The sequence below is a fragment of the Mytilus californianus genome, unplaced genomic scaffold (genome assembly GCF_021869535.1).
Source record: "Mytilus californianus isolate M0D057914Y unplaced genomic scaffold, xbMytCali1.0.p SCAF_9, whole genome shotgun sequence".
Lineage (NCBI taxonomy): Eukaryota > Metazoa > Mollusca > Bivalvia > Mytilida > Mytilidae > Mytilus > Mytilus californianus.
This window is the reverse complement of record NW_026262745.1, coordinates 40,697,039-40,722,218: the sequence shown is the minus strand read 5'-3', so window position 1 is coordinate 40,722,218 and position 25,180 is coordinate 40,697,039. Positions and strand designations below refer to the sequence as shown.

Genomic DNA, 25,180 nt, shown 5'->3' with positions numbered 1-25,180 from the left:
ATTGTGATATGAACTGGTCATTATTGTCAAATATCACGCAATTCGATTGGATGAGGTTATTATCGCTTCAACTTTACTTCTTTAGGGAGACGGATTTATATAAGAGCACTCCTCTTGTTTCCTGATCCCAATAATTGAATTACTAGACGTATATTTTGTATTTATTTACTCTTGTAGCTATACATAACGAATTCTTTAATAAAATAGGTTTACGCTAACCTTTACTTGTTTACCATTTGAATATATTTCCTGCGTATGTTATGTCAGAATGATAAATGTTTTCTTATATTTGTCTACGGTTTCATTTGTCTGTCTTTTTTTTTACTCAATGTACATTTTAAAAAAAACATAACTTATTGATTAACTGGTATCAATATGGTAAACAGAACTATGTTCTTATACTTTTAAAATATATCATAATTTTACTTTGTTGGAAAGATCTTACCTTAAAAGTTTAGCCAATGTAATTAATTACAAAACAGTTTATCCTGTAAAATTTGTTATCTTAAAACAGGTATATTTGTATTTTTGCAAACTAAAAACTAGACAAGGTCGTTTATTTTTATCAATGCAACAAAAGAATAAATTGTTGGTTTGCCATTTGTTATATTTCACCAGCTTTTTCAAAAACATCGAATATTTTCAACAATAAATGAGCGCATTCTAAAAATAAACAAGATTTTATACATTCAGGGTTAGTGTTGTATTTGTTTGTATAATATGTATTGATGTTTGATTCATGTTGATTCCAGATCTCTGTTTGAATATATTTGATTTGTTCACAACTTTTTTGTATTCAAAGAATTAAGAGCAAACATGTATAAGCTCTTGAAGACAGTGTAGCATATAGATATATATATATATATGTATATATGTGTGTGTGTCGGTAATCTGCTGTCATGACCACGAATAGTATTCATAGTATTGAAATGCATAAATCAACTAATGAAAAAGTCCATCTCGAAAAAAATAAAACCTGTTTATATCAAATAATATTAATTCTGTTTCAAATATTTTATCAATATATATTCAAAATAAACCAGTCGCAGATTACTAAATGCATATGATTAATTGAAGTACAATAAACAAGTGTATTACAATTAAATAAGAAAAGTCAATCCTGGACTAAATAAGAAAATAAGAAAAATTTCCACTGACCTTCACCCTTCTACCATAAATTCTTCTATACCTTCTGTTATATCCTCCAAATGCATCTGTAATTGTCATCATATTAATTAATGAATCTATTTTTATCATCAGGGTCGGTACAATACGATAGATAAATCGTTTGCTTTCTGAGTACAATTTCATTTAACACAAACAATGGGAACATCATGTATTTGCTGAAAAATTACTTTCATAAAGTCTGAACTAATATATTGTGGGGGAAGGAGAATGGATAGGTCAGGTTGTTTTTTTTTTTTGTTAATACCTTTACAATATGAAAAATACATTAAAAATAAAACATTGGGCACAAAAATAATGTTTTAGTACATCCATCAAATTTAAAACAATGAAAAACTAATATTTATTTTGCTCAAAAAAAAAAACGTTTACATGTTTGACCTTTTTATGTATAACTACTGTATTATTGAATTTCCATTGCTTGTTTGGTTTGATATGTTCTGATGTCAGACAAACATTGGATAGTGTTATCCCAGCTTTATGTTTATTCACTGAAAACGCGCTAATGTAGATATTGCTGGTTACTAATTTGTATATGTTGTATTAATGAACAAAAAATAAAAGTATTAAATTTGTACATTTCCAAAAACGGGGAAAAATTACACAATCATACGATGGTAGGTAGATAACACTTTTGCTAAAAGAAAGACGATGAGCAGACAAACAGCAGTCTTTAAAAAATAAAACGTTTTACAACAGATTGATCAAAGCCAAGCCAACAAAAACCTGCGACTGAAATCTTTAAAACATTACTTTAATAGCACATATGACTTGAAAGAGAGTTCTATAAGTAACTTGATGTAACACTTTTCTGAGCTGTCGCTGTAAAAGAGAGGGGGGAAGATACCAAAGGTATATGCACACTTATTGGTCTAATCAAACTGTCAATGCCATACCAACAAAACAAACAAAGACAAAAATACTAACATCAATCTACAAACACAACATAGAACAACTAAAAACTGAAAAACACGAACCAGACCAAAAGCCGAGGATGATCTAAGGTGCTCCGGACGGTAAGCAGAACTAGCGCTACGTGTGGCATCCGTCTTATTACTCATTTAAGTAACAAAATCGGCGACAAGTCTAACTCAGTGATGTCATATTCCAGAAAAAGAAAAAGAAAATTGGAACATTTCAGCGCGATCTGTGGAACTGATATTACAAGTTGGTAATTTTCCTGAATAGTATACACTAGATAATTACTATGTGTAGTAGTAAATAAAAATGTCAAAAAGAATTACAATGACAAAACAAATCGAGAAAATTGTAAACGCGGCATTTTAACCAATGTTGCTGCCTTTTCTACTTACCAGCTGGTATTGTAATGGAGGCCACCATCAAAAGAGCAACAAGGACTATCATTCCGAATAACTTCATGTCTATCTGCAAAGGTTGTCTTTTAACACTTCACTTTTACTTGTGCACTTCTCGAGCTTAAAGTTTATATTTATGTAAAAAGTCAGATTTAGATCCCTATATACATGATTATGTAAAATATGTTATTACATAACTAATTCAGTATTATTCTCACAACCTGACATTTACAAAAAAAAATGGTTAATGTATGTAATGCTGTGTAGACATACACATTAACTTTGTGAACTAATGGGAAGTCACTCAGTACCATAGTCCTTGATACTCTGTTGATAGTGGCGTCTGTAATGTTGCCATTTGGTTGTTTCATAAAGTTGTATAAAACTTTGTAAATGGCATTATTATATATTACTTAATTTATTTATATATGAAAGAAAATGACTGTATTCTTGTCATTCAATATTTAGTTTTTACAGTGTAATATATAAGCAAAAGATTAATTAAAACACCCACCAAAATATAATTTTGATTAAATTCCATCAGAAGTATTGATGTTGGAATTTCACAGACTTTACGTTAAATATTTGATTTTAGTCTCCTGAGGATTTTTATCAGTATTGTTTGAAAATTAAAATTCTGATGCTTTACGATAATAATAATAATAATAATAATAATAATAATAATGATAATAATGACTTTATTTAAAGAGGATGACTCTATTAGCAATCACTAATCTACCTTGAGGCCCTCACAAAAAACATACAGAACAAGTATTACAGGTATTACAATTTTGGAACATATAATTAAACTTTCACGCTAAATGATTGTCTGTAGAACAAGGAAAACAAAATAATACATTATACAAAAATATTAAAAAGACATGATAGAGTTAGAGAGTTGTAACATATAATTTATAGTTAAAAAATCGACACATTTACAAAGTACCAAGATTTTCACATAGTTTTATTTCATTTGGTAGTTTATTCCTAAGTATTGAGGAGCTATATGTGAATGATTTTTTCATCGAATTTGTATTAAGCCTCACTGCAGCTAGATTATTATTTGCAGAAGATCTTAAATTTCTGCTGTATAGGTTTATAATTGGACAACATAGTTGTTTAAGGTGATTAGGTGCTTTGTTATTGGGAATTTTATGAACAAGAATCAATTTATGATAAGAAATCCTAGATTTGAAATTTAACCATTTTAGCTCCTAAAATAAATTTACAGTAGGTGTTAGTATTGGTGCATCCAGTATAATTCTGACAGCTCTTTTCTGCATTTTAACAATTCTTTGAATTCAAACTGCATTACAATTTCTCCAACAAAAAACAAATATGGGCAGAATATAAGCATTATAAAATAATTTTCTACTACTAATATCTAGATATTTCTTAATTCTGGATAACAGTGCAATACGAGAACTTATGCTTTTACATACAAGATCAATTTGAAATTTACAGTCTAAATTTTTGTCAATATACATGATATATTTACCTAGAAGCTTTTGTGTTTCAACAGATGTTATTGGACTATCTTGTATAGATATATTTAGTTTCTGACCTATCAAAGCTTGGTCTTGATTCGTTCCAACCAGGATAGAAGTTGTTTTTAAAGGATTTATTAGCATTTTGTTGTTTAAGCACCATTTATTTATAGTGTTGGCATCATGGTTTAGTTTTCTCTCTATCTCTCCCTTATTCATACCATGAGTATGAAGTGATGTATCATCAGCATACATGTCAATGACTGAATTTGATGCCTCTAAAGTCATATCATTTATGAATAAAACGAACAGTAGGGGACCTAAAATTATCCTTGAGGAACCCCATATTTAATCAAATCAAAATTTGAAACTGTATTACCTGAGCACACTTTTTGTGGTCTATTAGAGAAGTATGACTTGAACCATTTCACTGAATGATCTGAGACTTTGTATAAATGTAATTTATTGCAGAGAATGAGATGATCAGCAAGATCATATGCTTTTTTTTCAGATATAGAAAGACTGTTCCTACAAAATTGCCGTCATCAATATATCTAAGCCAGTTATTTATCAATTTGGAAAGGGCTGTTTGGCATGAGTGGTTTGATCTAAATCCGGATTGTGCCTCATGTACTAGTTTATATTTTGACAGCTAAGGTAAAAATGTTTATTAACATGTTTTTCAAATACTTTAGATATAGTGGTAAGTATTGATATAGGCCTGTAGTTTTCTGGTATGTTTTTATCTCCACTTTTAAATATTGGATTATCTTTGGCTATTTTTAGATTTTCTAGGAATACACCTTCTAGTATACTTAAGTTAGTTAAATATGTTATACTTGGTGCTAAAGCTTCTGCTGATATCTTTAAAAAAAATGGGCCAACATCAAACATGTATAGGCCAGTTGCTTTGGACGTTTCTAGCTTAGAAAGTAATTCTTAGTTTCATCTGTTTATTTAGTTTTAATTTGATAATTCTTTTGTCATACTAATGTAGTGGAGTGCCAGTAACGATATAGTTTCATTTTAACTCCTTTTAACAAACCACTATAGTTTTCTCTCGGGTCGTTAAATACTCATGAAATGCGATTTTTTGTCAAATTGAGGTCGAATGGCATTTAAAGCCAATTTTGTGTTTTTATGATGTCAGTAACATAACATTCAATATGGAAATATTTAATACTCAGTAATCATAAATAGTTTTGAATATTAATTGCCTTTATCAGAAATGTAAGTACAATGGTGAAACTTGATTGAAAATCAAAATATTTTTTTTGTGATTCAATTACCATAGACATCAAACCTTACAAAATCCTTTGTTTGATAGACAGAAAGTTTATGACATCATTTGTTACGTTTATTATAAAGAAAACAGTAAACCTTGGCGACTCAAACAGTTACCAACAACTTCATTTACAAAAAGAAAGCTTGTCTATTTACTAATAGATGGTTTTAAAAATTATTGTATTTATAAATTCTTCAATTGATAAAAAGAAAATGTACATGTTTTCAAAGTGATATTAATTTATTCGAGTGCAAGAATCCTGCTTTTAGCAATAGTAAAAGTTTAATTATAAGTTAATATTAAAATTAAAACAAACCTCCGAAAAAAAAAGTGTAACTTATTTCGCACTCCTTTTTGGTTTGCCCGCCTTGGTTTCGTGGTAGCGTGTTTGTCACAAGTGAATGAGGTCGTGGGTTCAAACCTCAGCCGGATCAAACCAAAGACTTTAAAAAAATTGGTATTTGCTGCTTCTCCGCTGAGCACGCGGCATTAAGGAGTAAGAGCAAAGACTGGTCGGCTCGGATTCAGAATAATGTGTCCGGGTAAGGTGGCATGTCTTCCTGCGAATTGTTACTTTGTGAACTAGCACGTTAAAAATCCATCTCAACGTGTTGGTCTAGTACAAAGCTGGGTGAATATTCGTATTACATTAACATTCTCTCGTCCTGAATATGCAAATTAATTTGCCGCTGGACGTTAAGCAGCCATCCATCATGACCTTTTGGTTTGGGGGTCTTTTAATTTCAATATTAACTTATTATTAAACTTTTACTGACTTACAAACTGTAAAAAACTAAAAAATTCACAGATTTAAAATGATTTACAAAAACTATATATACAATTTACATATCAGTTTTGAATAGATTGTCGAAGCCTGCGCTCTAATTTTTTTACGCCTTAATTTGGTAGAAATCCTGACGATTTTGTTATTTTTTATCAATATTTCTTCTTTTGGTCTAATTTGGCTGTAAATATTGAGGCTTTTTAAGAAAAGCTACAAAAAAAAGTTATATTTCACTTTCTTACGTGGTTTTTTGATCAACTTGAAACATTTGTTATATTCAAACAAGGGACTTTATATTTGGGGCAAAATATAACCCTTACCGAACTAACTCATTTGCATTTTACTATCACTTTCAGATGAAGAACAAGAATAAAAGTGTTTGTCCTTTAATTTTGCTGAATTAAGTGCGTGTAGTAGTTTTGAGACAATTTATTGTCGAAATGTGCATCCGGTGCAGAACAATTTGTACCGGTAAAGTTATAACTCAAACTGGGTCGATACCTCCGCTGGTGTATTGTTAGTCCCCGATGGTAACACAAACACAGGAGCCATTACTTCTGTACTCGCATGAGAATACGGATATTGTGTTATTGAAATCAGCTGTAAAAAAAATTTGGAAATCATTTTAAATTAAGGAATATATCTCCATCATGCAAAGCTCTAATTCCTTGCACAGCTGTTTAGATTTTTAAATATTTTGGCCTTGAGCACAACTGAAGCGACATTTATTGTCAAAATGCATCTGGTGCAGGACAATTGGTACCGTTAATTTCATTACTGTCGTGATTGTGCCTAAACTAATGATACAACCAATTTCAGCAAAGTTGGCGATTTTGTTTCTTCCGATTAAGAGTTTCGTTTTTTATGCTCTCAACATTTTGTTTATATCTTTGGCTCTCCAAAATTTTGTGTCAATTGTGTCTAATGCAATTTACCCAAGAACACGTGTTATAACGCAGGAGGTCTTATAATTATCCAAAATAAATCCGTAATACTTGTTACGATGATAATAATCTTATCATTATGCAAATTATTCCAGAAAGACATGTTCAACAACTTCTTTGCAGCCAGCAGTCATCTATCAAGAAAATAGAATACAAATAAATCTGACAAAGACGCCAACAAAAAAAGTATTTGATAAAACATACATTATAACAGATACATCTGAAGAAGCCAATAAACGAAGTTTTTGTAAATGATATAAAATACAAGTAAATTAAAACAATGTCACATTAGTATACACTTTCGATAAACTGCACGTTAAGTAAAGTATAAATAAAGGGTAAACAAAATGAAAACAAAACTTTTAAAATCTCAAGTGTCCTAATCGCATCTACAAACACAACTGCACTAGGAAAAAAACCCGATACCTGAATGTACCAGTACCAAGCAACGTCAAGATTCATACGATCGAGAGGAACATAATAGTACAATGACAAATAGAGGAAAAACTGTAAGGTCAATAAAATGATATACAACTACAGCACATAGAATCCATAACTCAAGACCAACTTGTTTTGTTAGGGAAGAAGACATTGAATATTTATCTATTAGGTCTTAGTACTATCTGACGGACTTTTTGACAAAAAAGACGACACGTTCTTAAACAAGTCCCGGCTCATTAATGTTTTGCTCAGACATCAATGACGTTTTTGGTATATTGTTGAAAATGGTAAAGAAAATGTAACATTCCAAAATTGAAATCGTCTCATTTGTCGTAGATTATGTTACTTAGATGACCGATGTAGTCAAATGCGAGGTATATGTCTAGACATGAGGCGTTGGAAAGTGCATTTGTTGTTTTGTTGATTTCTAGTTCATGAAGATAAGTTATTGGGACCCAAACATTGTCCTCATGACAATCAGCTTGACCAGACCAAATCCAGTGGCGGATTTACCGGGGGTACAGGGGCCACGTGCCCCAAATCGTGGTCACAAAAAAATTTCAAACATCATTGTATTGCTCTGAATCTTCTTATTTAAATCGGAAATTAAGTTTTATCGACAAAAATTTAACATTACATTGGACGATTTTCATTTTTATTGTTTACGATTTAAGGTCTGTGAATAAACGAACGATGGTAAATCTCATTTGTTTACAGACAACATCCAAGTTTGTCAGGATGTGACAATAATCCTAATCCTAATCGTTTAACTTTTTTTTATGACTCCAACATTATCAAATCTTAGCTGTGACCTTGGCGATTTGGCGGCCCACCTTGTGACTTGTCGTCTCATTTAAAAGGACCTGTGATGTTTTTATATGATCAAAACCTATAATCAGATCAGGTTGAACTCTATAGTTAGAATATTATATCTCCAGAATAGTCTATTGTTTGACTGATATATTTCCTGAGTGACTAAGTGTATTCTTATATATATATAACATACACCTGATGAATGAGTCTACAGTTATGAACAGAGGTAAACATGACATATTCGAAAAAGGATTGAAGTGACATCCGATATATACCTCAACCAGAGTAGAAGGAATATCAAGAAATAAGATTAAATTCCCTGGAAAATGTTCAGTTGCCTGACATAATGTCGGTACATATCCTTTGAAATTATTTCGTTGTTTGTCTGTGCTCAATTAAATATTTAATATAAGGTTTAAGATCAAGTGAAAACACTGACAATAGTAACAGCTGCAAAACTTAGTATGGAAAGCACGTGTGGCATCACACATATAACATGTGAAATCCTTTGTGGCGTATTTATGATCATTCAAGAATTTTATATGTAGTGTTTAGATTTGAATTGTAATGGCACAGGTTGATTATCTCTCTAGATGTGCTAGTTTCGAATTTTTAATTGTGAATTTGGATTTTATTTTTGAATTCTGAAATATGAACGTTCCTTTTTTCTTGATTTCAATAAAAAGAAGAAATATTGGCATTTTTGAACAGTGGAACAAAACAATTGGTATTGTAATTTTCTCTTAGGGTTTTTTTATTCCTGTCATGATGTACAAAAAGTACAAATATCGCATGACGGTAGATATTTTCAATTAGAATGAAGAAATGTTTGCATTCGTAATCAATGTGAACAACAATTTATTATTTGAAATTAAAAAAAAAGACAAATTAAAACTGAGACACTAAGAATACGTATTTCAAATAATAACAGGTTAGCGCTATTAATTGTTGCAGAAAACATTATAGTGTAATAGTGACTTATTCATCTTAACCCCCCTTTTAAACGAATAACTTCTCTATATCCTATCTACTACATTATCATTCAATCTTTACAGAGGAAATGATCCTATTCAAAATTGTCAGTTCAATTGTGTCTGTTGCATTCTTTACAAATTCTTTTTAGTAATAAAACAAAATATAAACTAACATCAAATACAAAAAAAATCATAAAGCTGTATGTTTCGATACAATTTATTTTCGTTTTGTAATTGGTAGTCAGATGAGGAGTAAATGTGTTCCTCTTACTGTGCGTTTAGTCCTTTACCGTTACAAATGTATGATGTGTATTTACATGGTCTGTATTTCAACTCAATACTTACTAAATACAATTTGATTAAACACACCTAAACCTATATGTTCTCTTCTTTGAAGACGGAATAGTTGTTTAGGTTAATGTATGAGTAGTCATAATAGGCTGCTTTTATAACAATAAACTTAATGAATAATATCAAAGGCTTTCTTTGTTTTAAACAAAAGATGTTGTATGGGTTGATGTGTATAGCAATTGAATCACAAAAAAACATTTTTGATTTCCAATCAAGTAAAGCAATTTTACTTATACTTTTGGGAAAAGCAACTTGTGCCACAAATACCCGTCATTAATAGATTGAGGACAATTTAAAATCTGTTAACTGCTGTTGCCTAAACAGATATTTTAAGTACGTATGATAGATGACTGTTAAAATCGGCTCTATACAATTTCTATTTTTAATGAAAATTGCGGACGTCTTTAGAAATAATACGTCCATGACCTTCAGTATACTATTATTTGACGGAAATCGCATATTAAGAGTATCGGACGACCGGCATTACAAGTAAGTGAATTTTAGTCTTAAATGATCATTTTAGATATATAACAACATCTAAAAAATCTTAACCTTAAAACGTTTAGTACGTTATTTTTCAAAACTTTTGCTGTTGTTGTAAATTCGGTACTTTATTTTACATAAACGAAAATTTATGTATCAACAACTATTACTTTTTAAGAAAAATCTATGGATTTGAAATTGAGATTTGATGATTTTAAGACAAATTTAAGAACATTTCGTCGATTTTTTGTGCTTTCTTTACAAATACTCACTTTTTTTTTAATGAATTCGAGCAGCAATATATCTGAGAATTAAAGAGATAAATGCATTACTTTTTGCAATTTTCAGTGTAGTTCAATTAGCTGAAATTGTATTCAATTTTACCAAAATCTGTGATATAGCCCATTTACTGTAACTAGACCTTAAAAGTAACATGACACCAATTGGTCGACGAATGCAATGAAAAATCACTGTTGCATTCTTATCCAAATGGAAACCAAAGGAGGCTTGGGATATGATACTTTGCTTTTTTATTGATACGCAGCATATATGCATGAAAAATTTAATTTAAATTTGTTGTTTTGAATTGTACGAAGAATTTTTTATGTCTATTTTTTGATGTATCATATTCGTAAAATTTTCATTTTTTAAGGATGCCTTGAATAACAAGCAGTATCGCTATATAGTAGTTATACATGTTATAGGCACGATCTTGATATTGTATTACTGCGAAAGTACTGAAGCAAATCTCTGAACCAAGGACAAAGTTTTGTCGACGTCTTAGATGTGAGTCCGTGGATAACTTATGTTTTTACAGTTACATGATTAACATGAACTTGCAGTTTTGCTATGACTTCAAATTTAAGATTTAATCAGTTTTATTTTCAAAATTATGTTTTATCAAAAAAAAAGTGTTTTTGATATGTGACGTCATCGGGCATGGTCGCCTATTTTTATCAATTCACAATTGGAATTTCTTAGATTGCTAGAACATTTGACGTCAAAATTGAATTTTGAGATAAAACGAACCACACGTTAACAATTATTTACTGGTTGATCAGGTAGTATAAATCGGGCAAAAATATGACAAAATATAATTGTCAACCCGTAGCAGTGAATCACAGACATGGATGACAACCTGCAAATTAAACCCGCAGGTAGCAATAGGTAATTTACGTAGCAGTTCCTGATTAATGACCCCCAAAATGCCTGCCATCTATTTCCATAATTGAAACGATGATTATTTTTTAGACTATGTCCTGGTTTGTACTATACATTGAATCGGAACAATCATTAATTAAATTTGTGTTGTCTCAACTCGGTTTACGTTGTTACCCACAATCGTAACATTCTAATTTCCTCTTTCTAATTTTCTACATCTGATGGTTAACACATCATTAAAATCTATTCATATTTATATATCTGACTACTGACGATACATATAAATATTGTATGTATCGTTAGTACAAATATGGATAAAAAAGAGATTTTTTAAAATTTTAAATATCATTGCTAAATACGTTTCTGCTTCAGCACTTACTCTATTTAAGTAACTTAAAACTTTTTTCTCATAATACCAAATATTAGCTGTGTATATGAATATCAATAATAAAACATATAAACAATTTTTCATTTTTAAATATACAGAAACTTTTCCTGTTTTCAAAGTATCATCCTCAATGAGATAAAACGAACCACACGTTAACAGTAATTTACAGGTCAGAAAAAGTATAAATCAGGTAAGAATTAGAGACAATATTATTGTCAACCCGTGGCAGTGAATCACATACATGGATGACAACCTGTAAATTAAACCCGACTATGTGCCGGTTTGTACTATACATTGAATCGGAACAATGATCAATAAAGTTTTTGTTACAGTTATTTGATGGTTAACGTTGTTACCCACAATCGTAACATTCTAATTTTCTGAATCTGTCAGGTTTTCGTATCATTAAAACCTATTTAAATATTGTTTGTATCGTCAGTAGAAATATATACATGTATGTATACAAAAGAGATTTCTTTTTATTTTAAAAAATATCATTGCTATATACGTTTCTGTTTCAACACTTAGTCTGTTTACCGAACTTAAAACGTTTTTCTCATCATATAAAATATTAACTGTGTATATGAATTTCAGTAATAAAACATATAAACAATTTTTCATTTTATTTATTTCAAATACCCAGACACTATTCCTGTTTTCAAAGTATCATCCTCTTTATCGGTAACCTCCATATCTAGGGTAGCCGTAATATTTAGCACCATAACCACTATGCTGAAAAAAATAAAATTAAGGTTTATTTGAAGAAATGTCCATTGCATGAAATGTATTGATGTTAAAGTGTGCGATAATATTGTGTGAGTGATTTTTATATTTGTTACACATGTTCCACGTTTCATTTATACGCTCTCTGTGATAATTTCACTGAATTAGTCAGAAGGAGATTTATTTTGCCGTATTTCAAGAAAGTAAAGCTTATTTTGTTATGAACTGGTCATTGTTATTAAATATCACGCAATTTGATTGGATGAGGTTATTATCGCTTCACCTTTACTCCGTTAGTGAGACGGATTTATATAAGAGCACTCCTCCTGTTTCCTCATTTAAATAATTGAACTACTTGACGGATTTATTTACACTTGTAGCTTTCCCTAACGAATTCTTAAATAAGATATGTTTACGCTAACCTTCACTTGTTTACCTTTTGAATATATTTCCTGCGTATATTATGTCAGATCAATAAATTTTGTTATGTTATTATAATTGTCTATAAAGACATATATGAAAAACTCTTACACTAAACATTAATTGTTGGTCTATTAATAATTATTGGTACGGTTTCTTTTGTCTGTCTTTTTCATTACTTAATGTACCTTTCTAAAAAAAATAACTTATTGATTTACTGTATGGTAAAATAAAAGTTTTCATTTAGTCTTAAAAATAGTCTAAAATTTAGCCTATGTAATTTATTACAAAAATGTTTAGTCTATAAAACTAGTACACAAATTTATTTTTATTGTCATTTTAAAATTGGAGTAAAGTCTTTAAAATGTTTCGTAAAAATTAAAATATTATTTATCATTTAATCCCGGGTTGAGAATGTTTGAGAATATATAGGAGAGACAAAAACAGAACTGCGGACTAGAATGACTGTACATAGACAGCAAACCAACCATGAAGATTTAACAATCATCAGGGCTAACGACCATTTCCATCGTTGTTCTAATGGACGATTTAAAATATTTCCGTTGGATATGGTCAATCGTCAAAATGATTTTCTCCGGAAGAAGAAAGAAGAATTATTCATAAACATTCTCAACCCGGGATTAAATGATAAATAATATTTTAATTTTTCAAAACATTTTAAAGACTTTACTCCAATTTTAAAATGACATTAGTAGTCTCCTTTGTATTTGTTAACGTCATACTATTGTTAACGTCAATCAATTGTTTTATAACATTTATGTATACAAGTCACATTACCTGAAGATCTGTGAAAGCAGTGAAAGCGCTGGTAAAAGTGATGAATTGAAACCGTCATTATCTTATATTTATTTTCTTATATGTTACCAGCATACGGATTCTATTTGACTTTTCTTTATATATATATATATATTAAGATCCATTTATTACATCGGTGATCTGTTTATTTGGCAATCGCCAATGGCAGTCAGCAGGGTTTAAGAACATTTGTTGTTCGACCTGTTAGTAAAATGCGTTTTGTTAAAATATACTTTTTCACTATTTTGGTCTTTTGAAAAATGTTGTTTGTGCTGTATTTAGACCCCTCTAACAAGAAATTTGTTTTGCATGCACACGTATAAAAATTGCGGTTTTTTATCCAACGCAATCATAGGTTTGAACGTTGTTTTCAATTTAGACTTGTATATATATATATATAATATATATATTTATATATATAAGTACGTCTGAACCAATGACAACTCTACAACAGATTTATCCATCGGATCACCAGCAGTGATGGTGATACATGGCTGTGTACATTCTGTATATACAACTCGTCTGAACACCAGCCCAACAATGTTAGATTTGTAAATTTGCTTTCGCAAATTTTTTGTTCTTCCCTCGCCGGGATTCGAACTCATGCTACTGAGATATCGTGACACCAAATCGCATGCCCTGTATCCGACGCGCTAGACCAAACGACTACCTAGGCTTCAATAATAAAGCTTTCGGTGGCCGGGTGTTACCTTTCCTCGTCAGTTTTAATCTAGCGTCGTAATACAGTACATGATATATAAGGCATGAAGATGGAATTGTTACAGATCTTCATGCCTTATATATCATGTACTGTATTACGAAGCTAGATTAAAATTGACGAGGAAAGGTAACAACCGCCCACCGAAAGCTTTATTATTGAAGCCTAGGTAGTTGTGTGGTCTAGCGCGTCGGATACAGTGCAGGCGATTTGGTGTCACGATACTTCAGTAATTTGAGTTCGAATCCCGGCGAGGGAAGAACAAAAAATTTGCGAAAGCAAATTTACAGATCTAACATTGTTGGGCTGATGTTTAGACGAGTTGTATATACAGAATGTACACAGCCATGTATCACCATCACTGCTGGTGATCCGATGGATAAATCTGTTGTAGAGTTGTCATTGGTTCAGACGTACTTATAAATATAATTATTTCTGTTACTGTATCTTGCATTAATTTGTAGAATCCTTTACAATAGATATTTCAGCTGATCTGTAACAACTCCATCTTAATGCTTTATATATCATGTACTGTATTACGACGCTAGATTAAAACTGACGAGGAAAGGTAACACCCGCCCACCGAAAGCTTTATTATTGAAGCTTAGGTAGTCGTGTGGTCTAGCGCGTTGGATACAGTGCAGGCGATTTGGTGTCACGATATCTCAGTAGCATGAGTTCGAATCCCGGCGAGGGAAGAACAAAAAATTTGCGAAAGCAAATTTACAGATCTAACATTGTTGGGCTGATGTTTAGACGAGTTTTATATATACATATATATATATATATATATATATATATATATATATATATATGAGTTCGAATTCCGGCCATTGTTAGGCTGTTGTTTAGACGAATTATATATATATATATATATATATAAACAAGTCTAAATTGAAAACAACGTTCAAACCTATGATTGCGTTGGATAAAAACCGCAATTTTTATACGTGTGCATGTAAAACAAATTTCTTGTTAGAGGGATCTAAATACAGCACAAACAACATTTTCCAAAAGACCAAAAAAGTGAAAAAGTATATTTTAACAAAACGCATTTGACCAACAGGTCGAACAACGGATGTGCTTAAACCCTGCTGACTGCCATTGGTGATTGCCAAATAAATTGATCACCAGATGTAAAATGGATCTTAATAATAATTTATACCAAACAGAAAACAATACACTTGCGGATAAGATGGTATACCACAAACATGGGATGCATACATTTTGTACTCCATATCCGGATTTCGACAATTAATGTCTCTTCAGTGATGTTAGGGATCGAAACGGTATATATATATATATATATATGTCTGCCTATGTGTAGTGACAACTGCAAATTATACCTTGTCCATCGGATTTCTTATGATTAAGAAATACCAAGCGTTAGAATATGTATAAAGTGCCTAGAAAATCAACCTAACGATGTTAGAGTACATCTATTTCTTTACTTCCCACCGGAGCGGGGCTGAAACCTTTACTTTTTATTTCTAACTTCTACGACAACACCGCCTAGGATTGCGCAGGATCCTTTACAATAGATATTTCAGCTGATCTGTAACAACTCCATCTTCATGCTTTATATATCATGTACTGTATTACGACGCTCGATTAAAACTGACGAGGAAAGGTAACACCCGCCCACCGAAAGCTTTATTATTGAAGCCTAGGTAGTCGTGTGGTCTAGCGCGTTGGATACAGTGTAGGCGATTTGGTGTCACGATATCTCAGTAGCATGAGTTCGAATCCCGGCGAGGGAAGAACAAAAAATTTGCGAAAGCAAATTTACAGATCTAACATTGTTGGGCTGATGTTTAGACGAGTTTTATATATATATATATATATAAAAAGTCTAAATTGAAAACAACGTTCAAACCTATGATTGCGTTGGATAAAAACCGCAATTTTTATACGTGTGCATGCAAAACAAATTTCTTGGTAGAGGGGTCTAAATACAGCACAAACAACAATTTCCAAAAGACCAAATAAAAGTGAAAAAGTCTATTTTAACAAAACGCATTTGACCATCATGTCGAACAACGGATGTGCTTAAACCCTGCTGACTGCCATATATATATATATATATATGAGTTCGAATCCCGGCCATTGTTAGGCTGTTGTTTACAATAGATATTTCAGCTGATCTGTAACAACTCCATCTTCATGCTTTATATATCATGTACTGTATTACGACGCTCGATTAAAACTGACGAGGAAAGGTAACACCCGCCCACCGAAAGCTTTATTATTGAAGCCTAGGTAGTCGTGTGGTCTAGCGCGTTGGATACAGTGTAGGCGATTTGGTGTCACGATATCTCAGTAGCATGAGTTCGAATCCCGGCGAGGGAAGAACAAAAAATTTGCGAAAGCAAATTTACAGATCTAACATTGTTGGGCTGATGTTTAGACGAGTTTTATATATATATATATATATAAAAAGTCTAAATTGAAAACAACGTTCAAACCTATGATTGCGTTGGATAAAAACCGCAATTTTTATACGTGTGCATGCAAAACAAATTTCTTGGTAGAGGGGTCTAAATACAGCACAAACAACAATTTCCAAAAGACCAAATAAAAGTGAAAAAGTCTATTTTAACAAAACGCATTTGACCATCATGTCGAACAACGGATGTGCTTAAACCCTGCTGACTGCCATATATATATATATATATATGAGTTCGAATCCCAGCCATTGTTAGGCTGTTGTTTAGACGAATTATATATATATATATATATATATAAACAAGTCTAAATTGAAAACAACGTTCAAACCTATGATTGCGTTGGATAAAAACCGCAATTTTTATGCGTGTGCATGTAAAACAAATTTCTTGTTAGAGGGGTCTAAATACAGCACAAACAACATTTTCCAAAAGACCAAAAAAGTGAAAAAGTATATTTTAACAAAACGCATTTGACCATCATGTCGAACAACGGATGTGCTTAAACCCTGCTGACTGCCATTGGCGATTGCTAAATAAATTGATCACCAGATGTAAAATGGATCTTAATAATAATTTAATACCAAACAAAAAACAATACACTTGCGGATAAGATGGTATACCAAAAACATGAGGTGCATAAATTTTGTACACCATATCCGGATTTCGACAAAAATAATGTATCTTCAGTGATATTAGGGATCGAAACGGTATATATATATATATATGTCTGCCTATGTGTAGTGACAACTGCAAATTATAGCTTGTCCATCGAATTTCTTATGATTAAGAAATACCAAGCGTTAGAATGTGTATAAAGTGCCCAGAAAATCAACCTAACGATGTTAGAGTAGATCTGTTTCTTTACTTCCTCCCCGAGGGGGGCTGGAACCTGTACTTTTTATTTCTAACTTCTACGACAACACCGCCTAGCATTGTGCAGACACCTTATCCCCTCCTCTAACTATAGCTGATAAAAATCAGCTTTCGTTTCGGGAGGTGTTACCTTCTCGTAGGAATTAAACAAGGATATCTGATACAATACATGAAGTATTCTTTTAGTGTACAGAAATGATCATCTACTCATCTCTTCAGTATAATTACAGGATGCTAATCTATTTTTAGAAGCATACAATCACTGTAAATTAATATATGTATATGTCTGCCTATTTTGTAGTCACAACTGCAAATTATACCTTGTCCATCGGATTTCTTATGATTAAGAAATACCAGGCGTTAGAATATGTATAAAGAGCCCAGAAAATCAACCGAATGATGTTAGAGTAGATCTGTTTCTTTACTTCCTCCCCGAGCGGGGCTGGAACCTGTACTTTTTATTTCTAACTTCTACGACAACACCGCCTAGCATTGCGCAGACACCTTATCCCCTCCTCTAACTATAGCTGATAAAAATCAGCTTTCGTTTCGGGAGGTGTTACCTTCTCGTAGGAATTAAACAAGGATATCTGATACAATACATGAAGTATTCTTTTAGTGTACAGAAATGATCATCTACTCATCTCTTCAGTATAATTACAGGATGCTAATCTATTTTTATAAGCATACAATCACTGTAAATTAATATATGTATATGTCTGCCTATTTTGTAGTCACAACTGCAAATTATACCTTGTCCATCGGATTTCTTATGATTAAGAAATACCAGGCATTAGAATATGTATAAAGTGCCCAGAAAATCAACCTAATGATGTTAGAGTAGATCTGTTTCTCTACTTCCTCCCCGAGCGGGGCTGGAACCTGTACTTTTTATTTCTAATTTCTACGACAACACCGCCTAGCATTGCGCAGACACCTTATCCCCTCCTCTAACTATAGCTGATAAAAATCAGCTTTCGTTTCGGGAGGTGTTACCTTCTCGTAGGAATTAAACAAGGATATCTGATACAATACACGAAGTATTCTTTTAGTGTACAGAAATGATCATCTACTCATCTTTAGTATATATATATATATATATATATATATATATGCTACACTGTCTTCTAGAACACAAATATTATTCATAGTACTGAAGTGAATAAATCAACTAATGAAAAGTCCATCTCGAAAAATATGAAACCTGTTTATATCAAATATTTTTAATTTTGTTTCAAATATTATCTCAACATATATTCAAAATAAACCAGTCGCAGATTACCAAATGCATATGATTAATTGAAGTACAATAAACAAAAGTATTACAATTAAAAAAAGAAACGTTTTCTTCAATCCTGGACTAACTCAGAAAATAAGAAAACTTCTCGCTTGTCTTGTAACTCTTCCCTTTTACGTGTACACTTCTCGAGCTTAAAATTTACTTTAATGTAAAAATTCAGATTAATGTCCTTATACGTTTGTTACATAATTATGTAAAATATGTTATTACACAATTAATTCTTTATTATTCACAAAACCTGACATTGATGAAAATAAAGTTATTGTAGTTTATGCTATATAAATAGACAAATCGTCGGTCGCATTCTCATTGCACTAACACAGATGTTTATATTCAAAATACTGTTCGTGGGGCAATCCAATACAAGTGAAGTGTGCACATACAGGCTACCTTTGTGGACTAATAAGAAGTCACTAAGTACCATAGTCATTGCTACTCTGTTGATAGTGGCTACTGTCATGTTGCCACTTGGTTATTTTGTCAAGTTGTATTAAACTGTAACTGGCTTTGAAATATATGAAACATTATATAATACTTTATTTATTTGTTTTTTTTTTTTTATGAAATAAAATGATTGTATTCATGTCATTTAATATTTTAAAGTGTAATATTAAAGGAAATGATGAATAAAAAGACTGCGGAGTCTAACTAAAACACCCATCAAAATATAATTTTGATTAAATTCAATCAAAAGTATTTACGTATGAATTTCATAGATTTTACGTTATATTTTTTATTTTAGTCTCCTGAGAATTTTTATCAATATTGTTTGAAAATTAAAACTTCTGATTCTGTACGATTATTTATTTTTATCTGACAATCATTTTGTGATACCAATATAGTGGAATGCCATTAACCATATAGTTTCATTTTTAATTACCTATCCAAAAAACCGACCATAGTTTTAAGCCTGGTCGTTCGATACTCATGAAATGCTATTTTTGTCAGAAAGAGGTCGAATGTCATTGAAAGCAAATTATGTAGGTTTTTTTTTCATATGTCAGCAATTTTACATTTGATAAGGAAAATATGTAATATTCAGTAATCATAAATCATAAATACTTTTAAATATTAATTGCCTTTATCAGAAATGTAAGTACAATGGTGAAACTTGATTGAAAATCAAGATATTTCTTTGTGATTCAATTACCATAGATATAAAACCCTACAAAATCCTTTGTTTAATAGACAAAGAGTTTGTAATAGCTTTAACATGAATGTTGATAAGATGAATGATTATGAAATTTGCACTTTACTATCACTTTCATATGAAGAACAAGAACAGAAGCGTTTGTCCTTTGCTTTTGCTGAATCAAGTGCGTGTAGTGGTTTTAATTTGAGACACTTATTGTCCAAATGCGCAGCTGGTGCAGAGAAACATTTGTACCGTTGATGTAATAACTACCACTGAGTTTATACTTCCACTGATGGACTGTTAGTCACCAAGAGTAACACCAGCCCAGTAGACAGTACTTCTCTCCTTGCATGAAAAAATGGATAATGTGTTATTGGAATCTGCTGTTACAAAATTTTGGGAATCATTTTAAATTAAGTAATATATCTCTTCATGCAAAACCATGATTTCTTGCCGAGCTTTGCATTGCATTTCCATTTATCCTTTTTGGTTTATAAGCTCTCCATTGTTTTAATAAGTTTTAGATTTTCTAATATTTTGGCCTTGAGCACCACTGAAGCGACATTTATTATCGAAATGCGCATCTGGTACAGGACAATTGGTACCGTTAATGTTATTACTGTTGTGATTGTGCCTTAACTAATGATGCAACCGTATTCTGAAAAAATCCTTCGACGACTTTGCTTCTTCCGATTAAGTGTTTCGGTTTTTTTGTTCTCAACATTTTGGTTTTCCAAAATTTGATTTCATTTGTCTCTAATGCAAGTTATTCAAGAAACACGTGTTATGATGACTGAAATCTTATAATTATGCCAAAAAATTCGAATTACTTGTTACAATGACAGAAATCTTATCTTTATGCAAATTCTTCCAAAAATACATGGAATGATCACGGACAATATATCATTTTGCAATTTATTCCACCACGACTTGTTTTGATGACAGACAACTCATTAATGTGCCTATTTTTCTAGAAATACATGTTATGAGGACCTTTGTACGAATACAGTACAATATACCTTCCTAAAATCAAATATGTATGCTAATGTCGATAATCCTTCATGAAACAAGTGTGAAATAAGTCTGTACCTAAATCTATTTTCATGGAATAATTGTGTGTACTGCACAGAATTAAAAAAAAAATTAGTTAAACTAATGAATGGTGACACGTACTTAAACTTTGGAATTTAAACTATTTTACATTTAGTGTAGGAAACACAGTAACTATTTAAAAGTATGCATTGTAATTGATTATAATAAATGTTAGTGAAAGTGATATTTGGGAATTTTTATTGCATTTTTGGCACTTAAACAATAAATGGAACACAAAGGACAAGTATTTTGGAGTTTTATTGCAAATATTGGATTAACTAGCGTATACGAAAGAAATAGTCCTATCTTCCAAATAACATTATTGATAATAAGTAATTCTGTCTTTTAAGAAATTTGGAATTCAGATGGAATGGTAACAGCTGAAAGGTGGACTATTTACATGTTGACAGTCGGTATTAAACCGTTTTACTAATCGAACATTCTTATAAATCCGTCAGTCACTTGTGATTGACATTTGTCATTTCGACAGAAAAATTTATGAACCATTATCGGTTTGGGATCGAAAATTGTAATGCTTCCTACAGATAAGAATATAATGCAGCATATCTTTTTGAATTGAATTGAAATATTATAAACATTTATATATCTCCTACTTATCTTGATTTATACAAGAGATGTTTAATGTATGACCTTCAGAATATAACATTACCTTTCAGGCTTTTTCAGTAGATAAAACATAGACTCAAAAGAAGGAAAGTATGCACTCTATAACTACTTACACACAGTACAATGCTGTACGACAGTAAATACCCGCAACAAAACAACGAAACAGTGCGAGGACTAGCCGAATGTCCAATTTGAGGAGGTACAGAACATATAAGGGAGTCAACTCGATAAAAATCAGCTGAACGTTTTAATCACATACAATTAGTAAAGAGAAATCAAGCTTACCAATGATCAAAATGTTTGTCAAACTGCCATTGAAAAAAGTAAAATAACAGAAATACAGAACTCCAAGAATAATTTAAAAAGGAAAGTCCTGTATCAAATGACACAATCAAAAGCTCAAACACATCAAACGAATGGAATACAACTGTCATATTACTGACTTGGTACAGGCATTTCATTATGTAAATAATGGTGGAAATGAAATGAAATTATACCTATAAATTGTACCTATAAATTGTATGGTTCAAATGTCTTGAATTTTTATATTTTTATCAACATTCCAAAGTAAATATTTTGTAAAAATTGTATAAACATTAAACGAGCTAAATCTACTTTAGTCAAAGTGTTGGGTACCCCCTTATGAATAACAGTTTTTACTGTTTTACAGCTACTGCCTCTAACAATACTTACCTTATAATTGATTTGCTCCATTTTTTAAATGTTGGAAATGATCATGTCTAAAAGATTCAAATTTGAAATACAGTCAAATATGCTATATAAGTCACCTCTGTAAAGCGAACACCTGTCTAATGATTTCCTGCTATATGATTAACTATGCATTTTAACCTCAATTGAAATTTATAATATTAAAGAGAGGCACTTTGAACAGAAGTAAATATAGGCTAGATTTACAAGACATTTTCATTAAGTAGTCAATGAGCGACAATTCAATCTTTGTTAGCTAAAATTGTCAATATTTGACACTTTAAAAAATCCCTAGCTTGCATGCTAAGTCGCATGCTATTGTCAATAAAAGTAAAAGAAATGATTAAAGAATAGTTAACATAGAACAGAGAATAGAGAATAGAGACGGGGAAGTTGTCAAAGAGACAACAACCCGACAAAAGAGCAGAAAACAGCACAAGGCCATCAATTTGTCGTCAACGGAGCGGTAAAATCCCGCACCGGAAAGCGGGCTTCAGCTGGCCTCTAAAAATAATGTATGCTAGTTCAGCGAAATGGACACCCTACTAAAATCCGAAACGTACAAATGAACCAAAATTTTAAAAGACCATACAAAACTCAAAAAGGCTAGAGGTTCCTGACTTGAGACAGGCTCAAAAATGCGTCAGGGTTAAACGTGTTTTGAGCAATCTCAACCCTCCGGCTCAAATAGTTCCGGTTTGGGAGAATTTGCTATATTTATGGACATCACTGCGAGGTAATTTCAACGGCGGTGCATGTTCCCCAGGAACAAAACAAAGGTACACAATTGGTCTAATTATGACATTCCAGAAAATGTTCCTGGTTTCGGGAAGGGCATCTGAAGCCATTTTGTGGTATTCGGCAATGTATTGAATGAGGATGAAATGTCATGACGCGGTTGCCATACCCTATAGCGCAATGAATAGGTCTTACAAACGCAAGTAGGAATATAAACCATTTTAATTGTGAAAATGAAATTATTCATGTAAAGTCAAATATTTTGTTTTTTTGTTAATCACAGGTCAAGGCCAAATGCTTTCGTCAACCACGATACAGTATCTAAAGATATTACACCGAAGGCAAACTATCAAAATCCTAGATAAGACACACAAAATATATTACGAAATATATTTCAAGGTCAACCAAATGTTAGGATCTTATTAACGTCACGATGATATGCTTCATATAGTATCATGGTATATGTAATACAACTTCACCACAAAACGCACATACGCCAATGTCAAACGATGAAACAAGATTGTTTTTAGAACAAAAACAAAAACAAGAAGACGAATTACTAGAACATCATAATGACCCCCTACGTCGAATATAAAATCTTCTTGTGAGTAAAAAAAAAACAGAAGTTACTTTCACAACTAAGCATAGGAATCGTTTGTCTACGGTTCAGAAAATAAAATAAAAGTACTATTTTCTAAATTTCGTATCGTATCACAATTGAATATATTACTTGCTTTATTGGATTCTCCCATGGACCTCACTATATCCTATTTGGCACATTGGCTTCTTGGCCACAGGAACATGAGACAAGAATCCCCTCATTTCTTTTTTCATATTTTTTGTGTGAAAGCATTTTTCGTAAATCATCTTGAATATTTTAACTTATTTATTGTGTAATTTTCTACACGATCGTACAAAATAGTAGTCTATACGCGCTTTCTCTCTATTCTTACCACTAGCACGTCAATTCAAAGGTTGTGAGTTCGAATCCTGTGAATTGCAGGTGCAATTGAATCAAATATTAATTGACTTGGATTATCAGTTTTCTTGATAAAGGTCCTTGGTTCCCCTCAGACACTTTGACTTCCTCCACCAATGCAAACTGACAGCCATGATATAGCCAATAGTGGTGAAACTCGCGTAAAACACCAACAAAGGAGTAAATTCGATAAGGCCATAAAATGACCCCGAATTCTAGCATAATTTCAAATTATAAGGATTAATTGAAATATAACACAATGAATAATAGCTTACAAATGACTAGATAAGAAATATTTTTACGTATAATAAATGTCTTAGTCGCTGGTGGATATTTGTCTCATTGGCAATACAAATCACACCTCTTTGTATTATATCATTTAAGTCAGACGAAAGTTTGAATAATGTGCCAGAGTATTGTTACGTTGTTCGTTTAGACTGTTTCCTTGTGATTCATAAGATGATCTGCTAAACGACGACTTAAAGTGTCAACTTGCGGATTTATTTAGAATGTATCTATTTTACATGTTACATATTATCGTCCTGAATATGCATGTAATATTAGTTGATGGACGTTAGTCAAAAATTCTTATCATCTAAGATTTAGTTTTCTATTTTTTGGTTTTTTGTTTTAACCTAAAAACGAGAACAGTTTCGTTTTTTGTTTTTCGTTCTTTGATTTCTCAAAACCGAAAACAGAATGGACACAATTATACATGAATTACCCTGAACTATCTGTTTGTGTAAAATTTCCTCCATATCCTTCCCATATCTTTTGGCTTGGGAACACACTTTTACTACAAAAGGGATGATTTTAACTTCTCAATTATGAAATTTCTATGTCTATATAGACTCATTCAAATATCGCCTGCATACGGAGTGGATATCGCCCATTTGAGATAATTTTTAAGATCTTGCGTTTCCTTACATGTTTCCTGGGTTTTTGCATAGAAGGAAACAAGTGGTTATGTTGATGTAACCTTACAATCAAGA

The 25,180-nt window shown here is 31.6% G+C and overlaps 1 protein-coding gene across 3 annotated transcripts in view; it reads right to left on the bottom strand.

Moving 5' to 3' along the window:
* The window catches only part of LOC127716592 (uncharacterized), a 233,060-nt gene that overhangs the window by 140,241 nt on the left and 67,639 nt on the right, over positions 1-25,180 (bottom strand). The window lies entirely within an intron of this gene.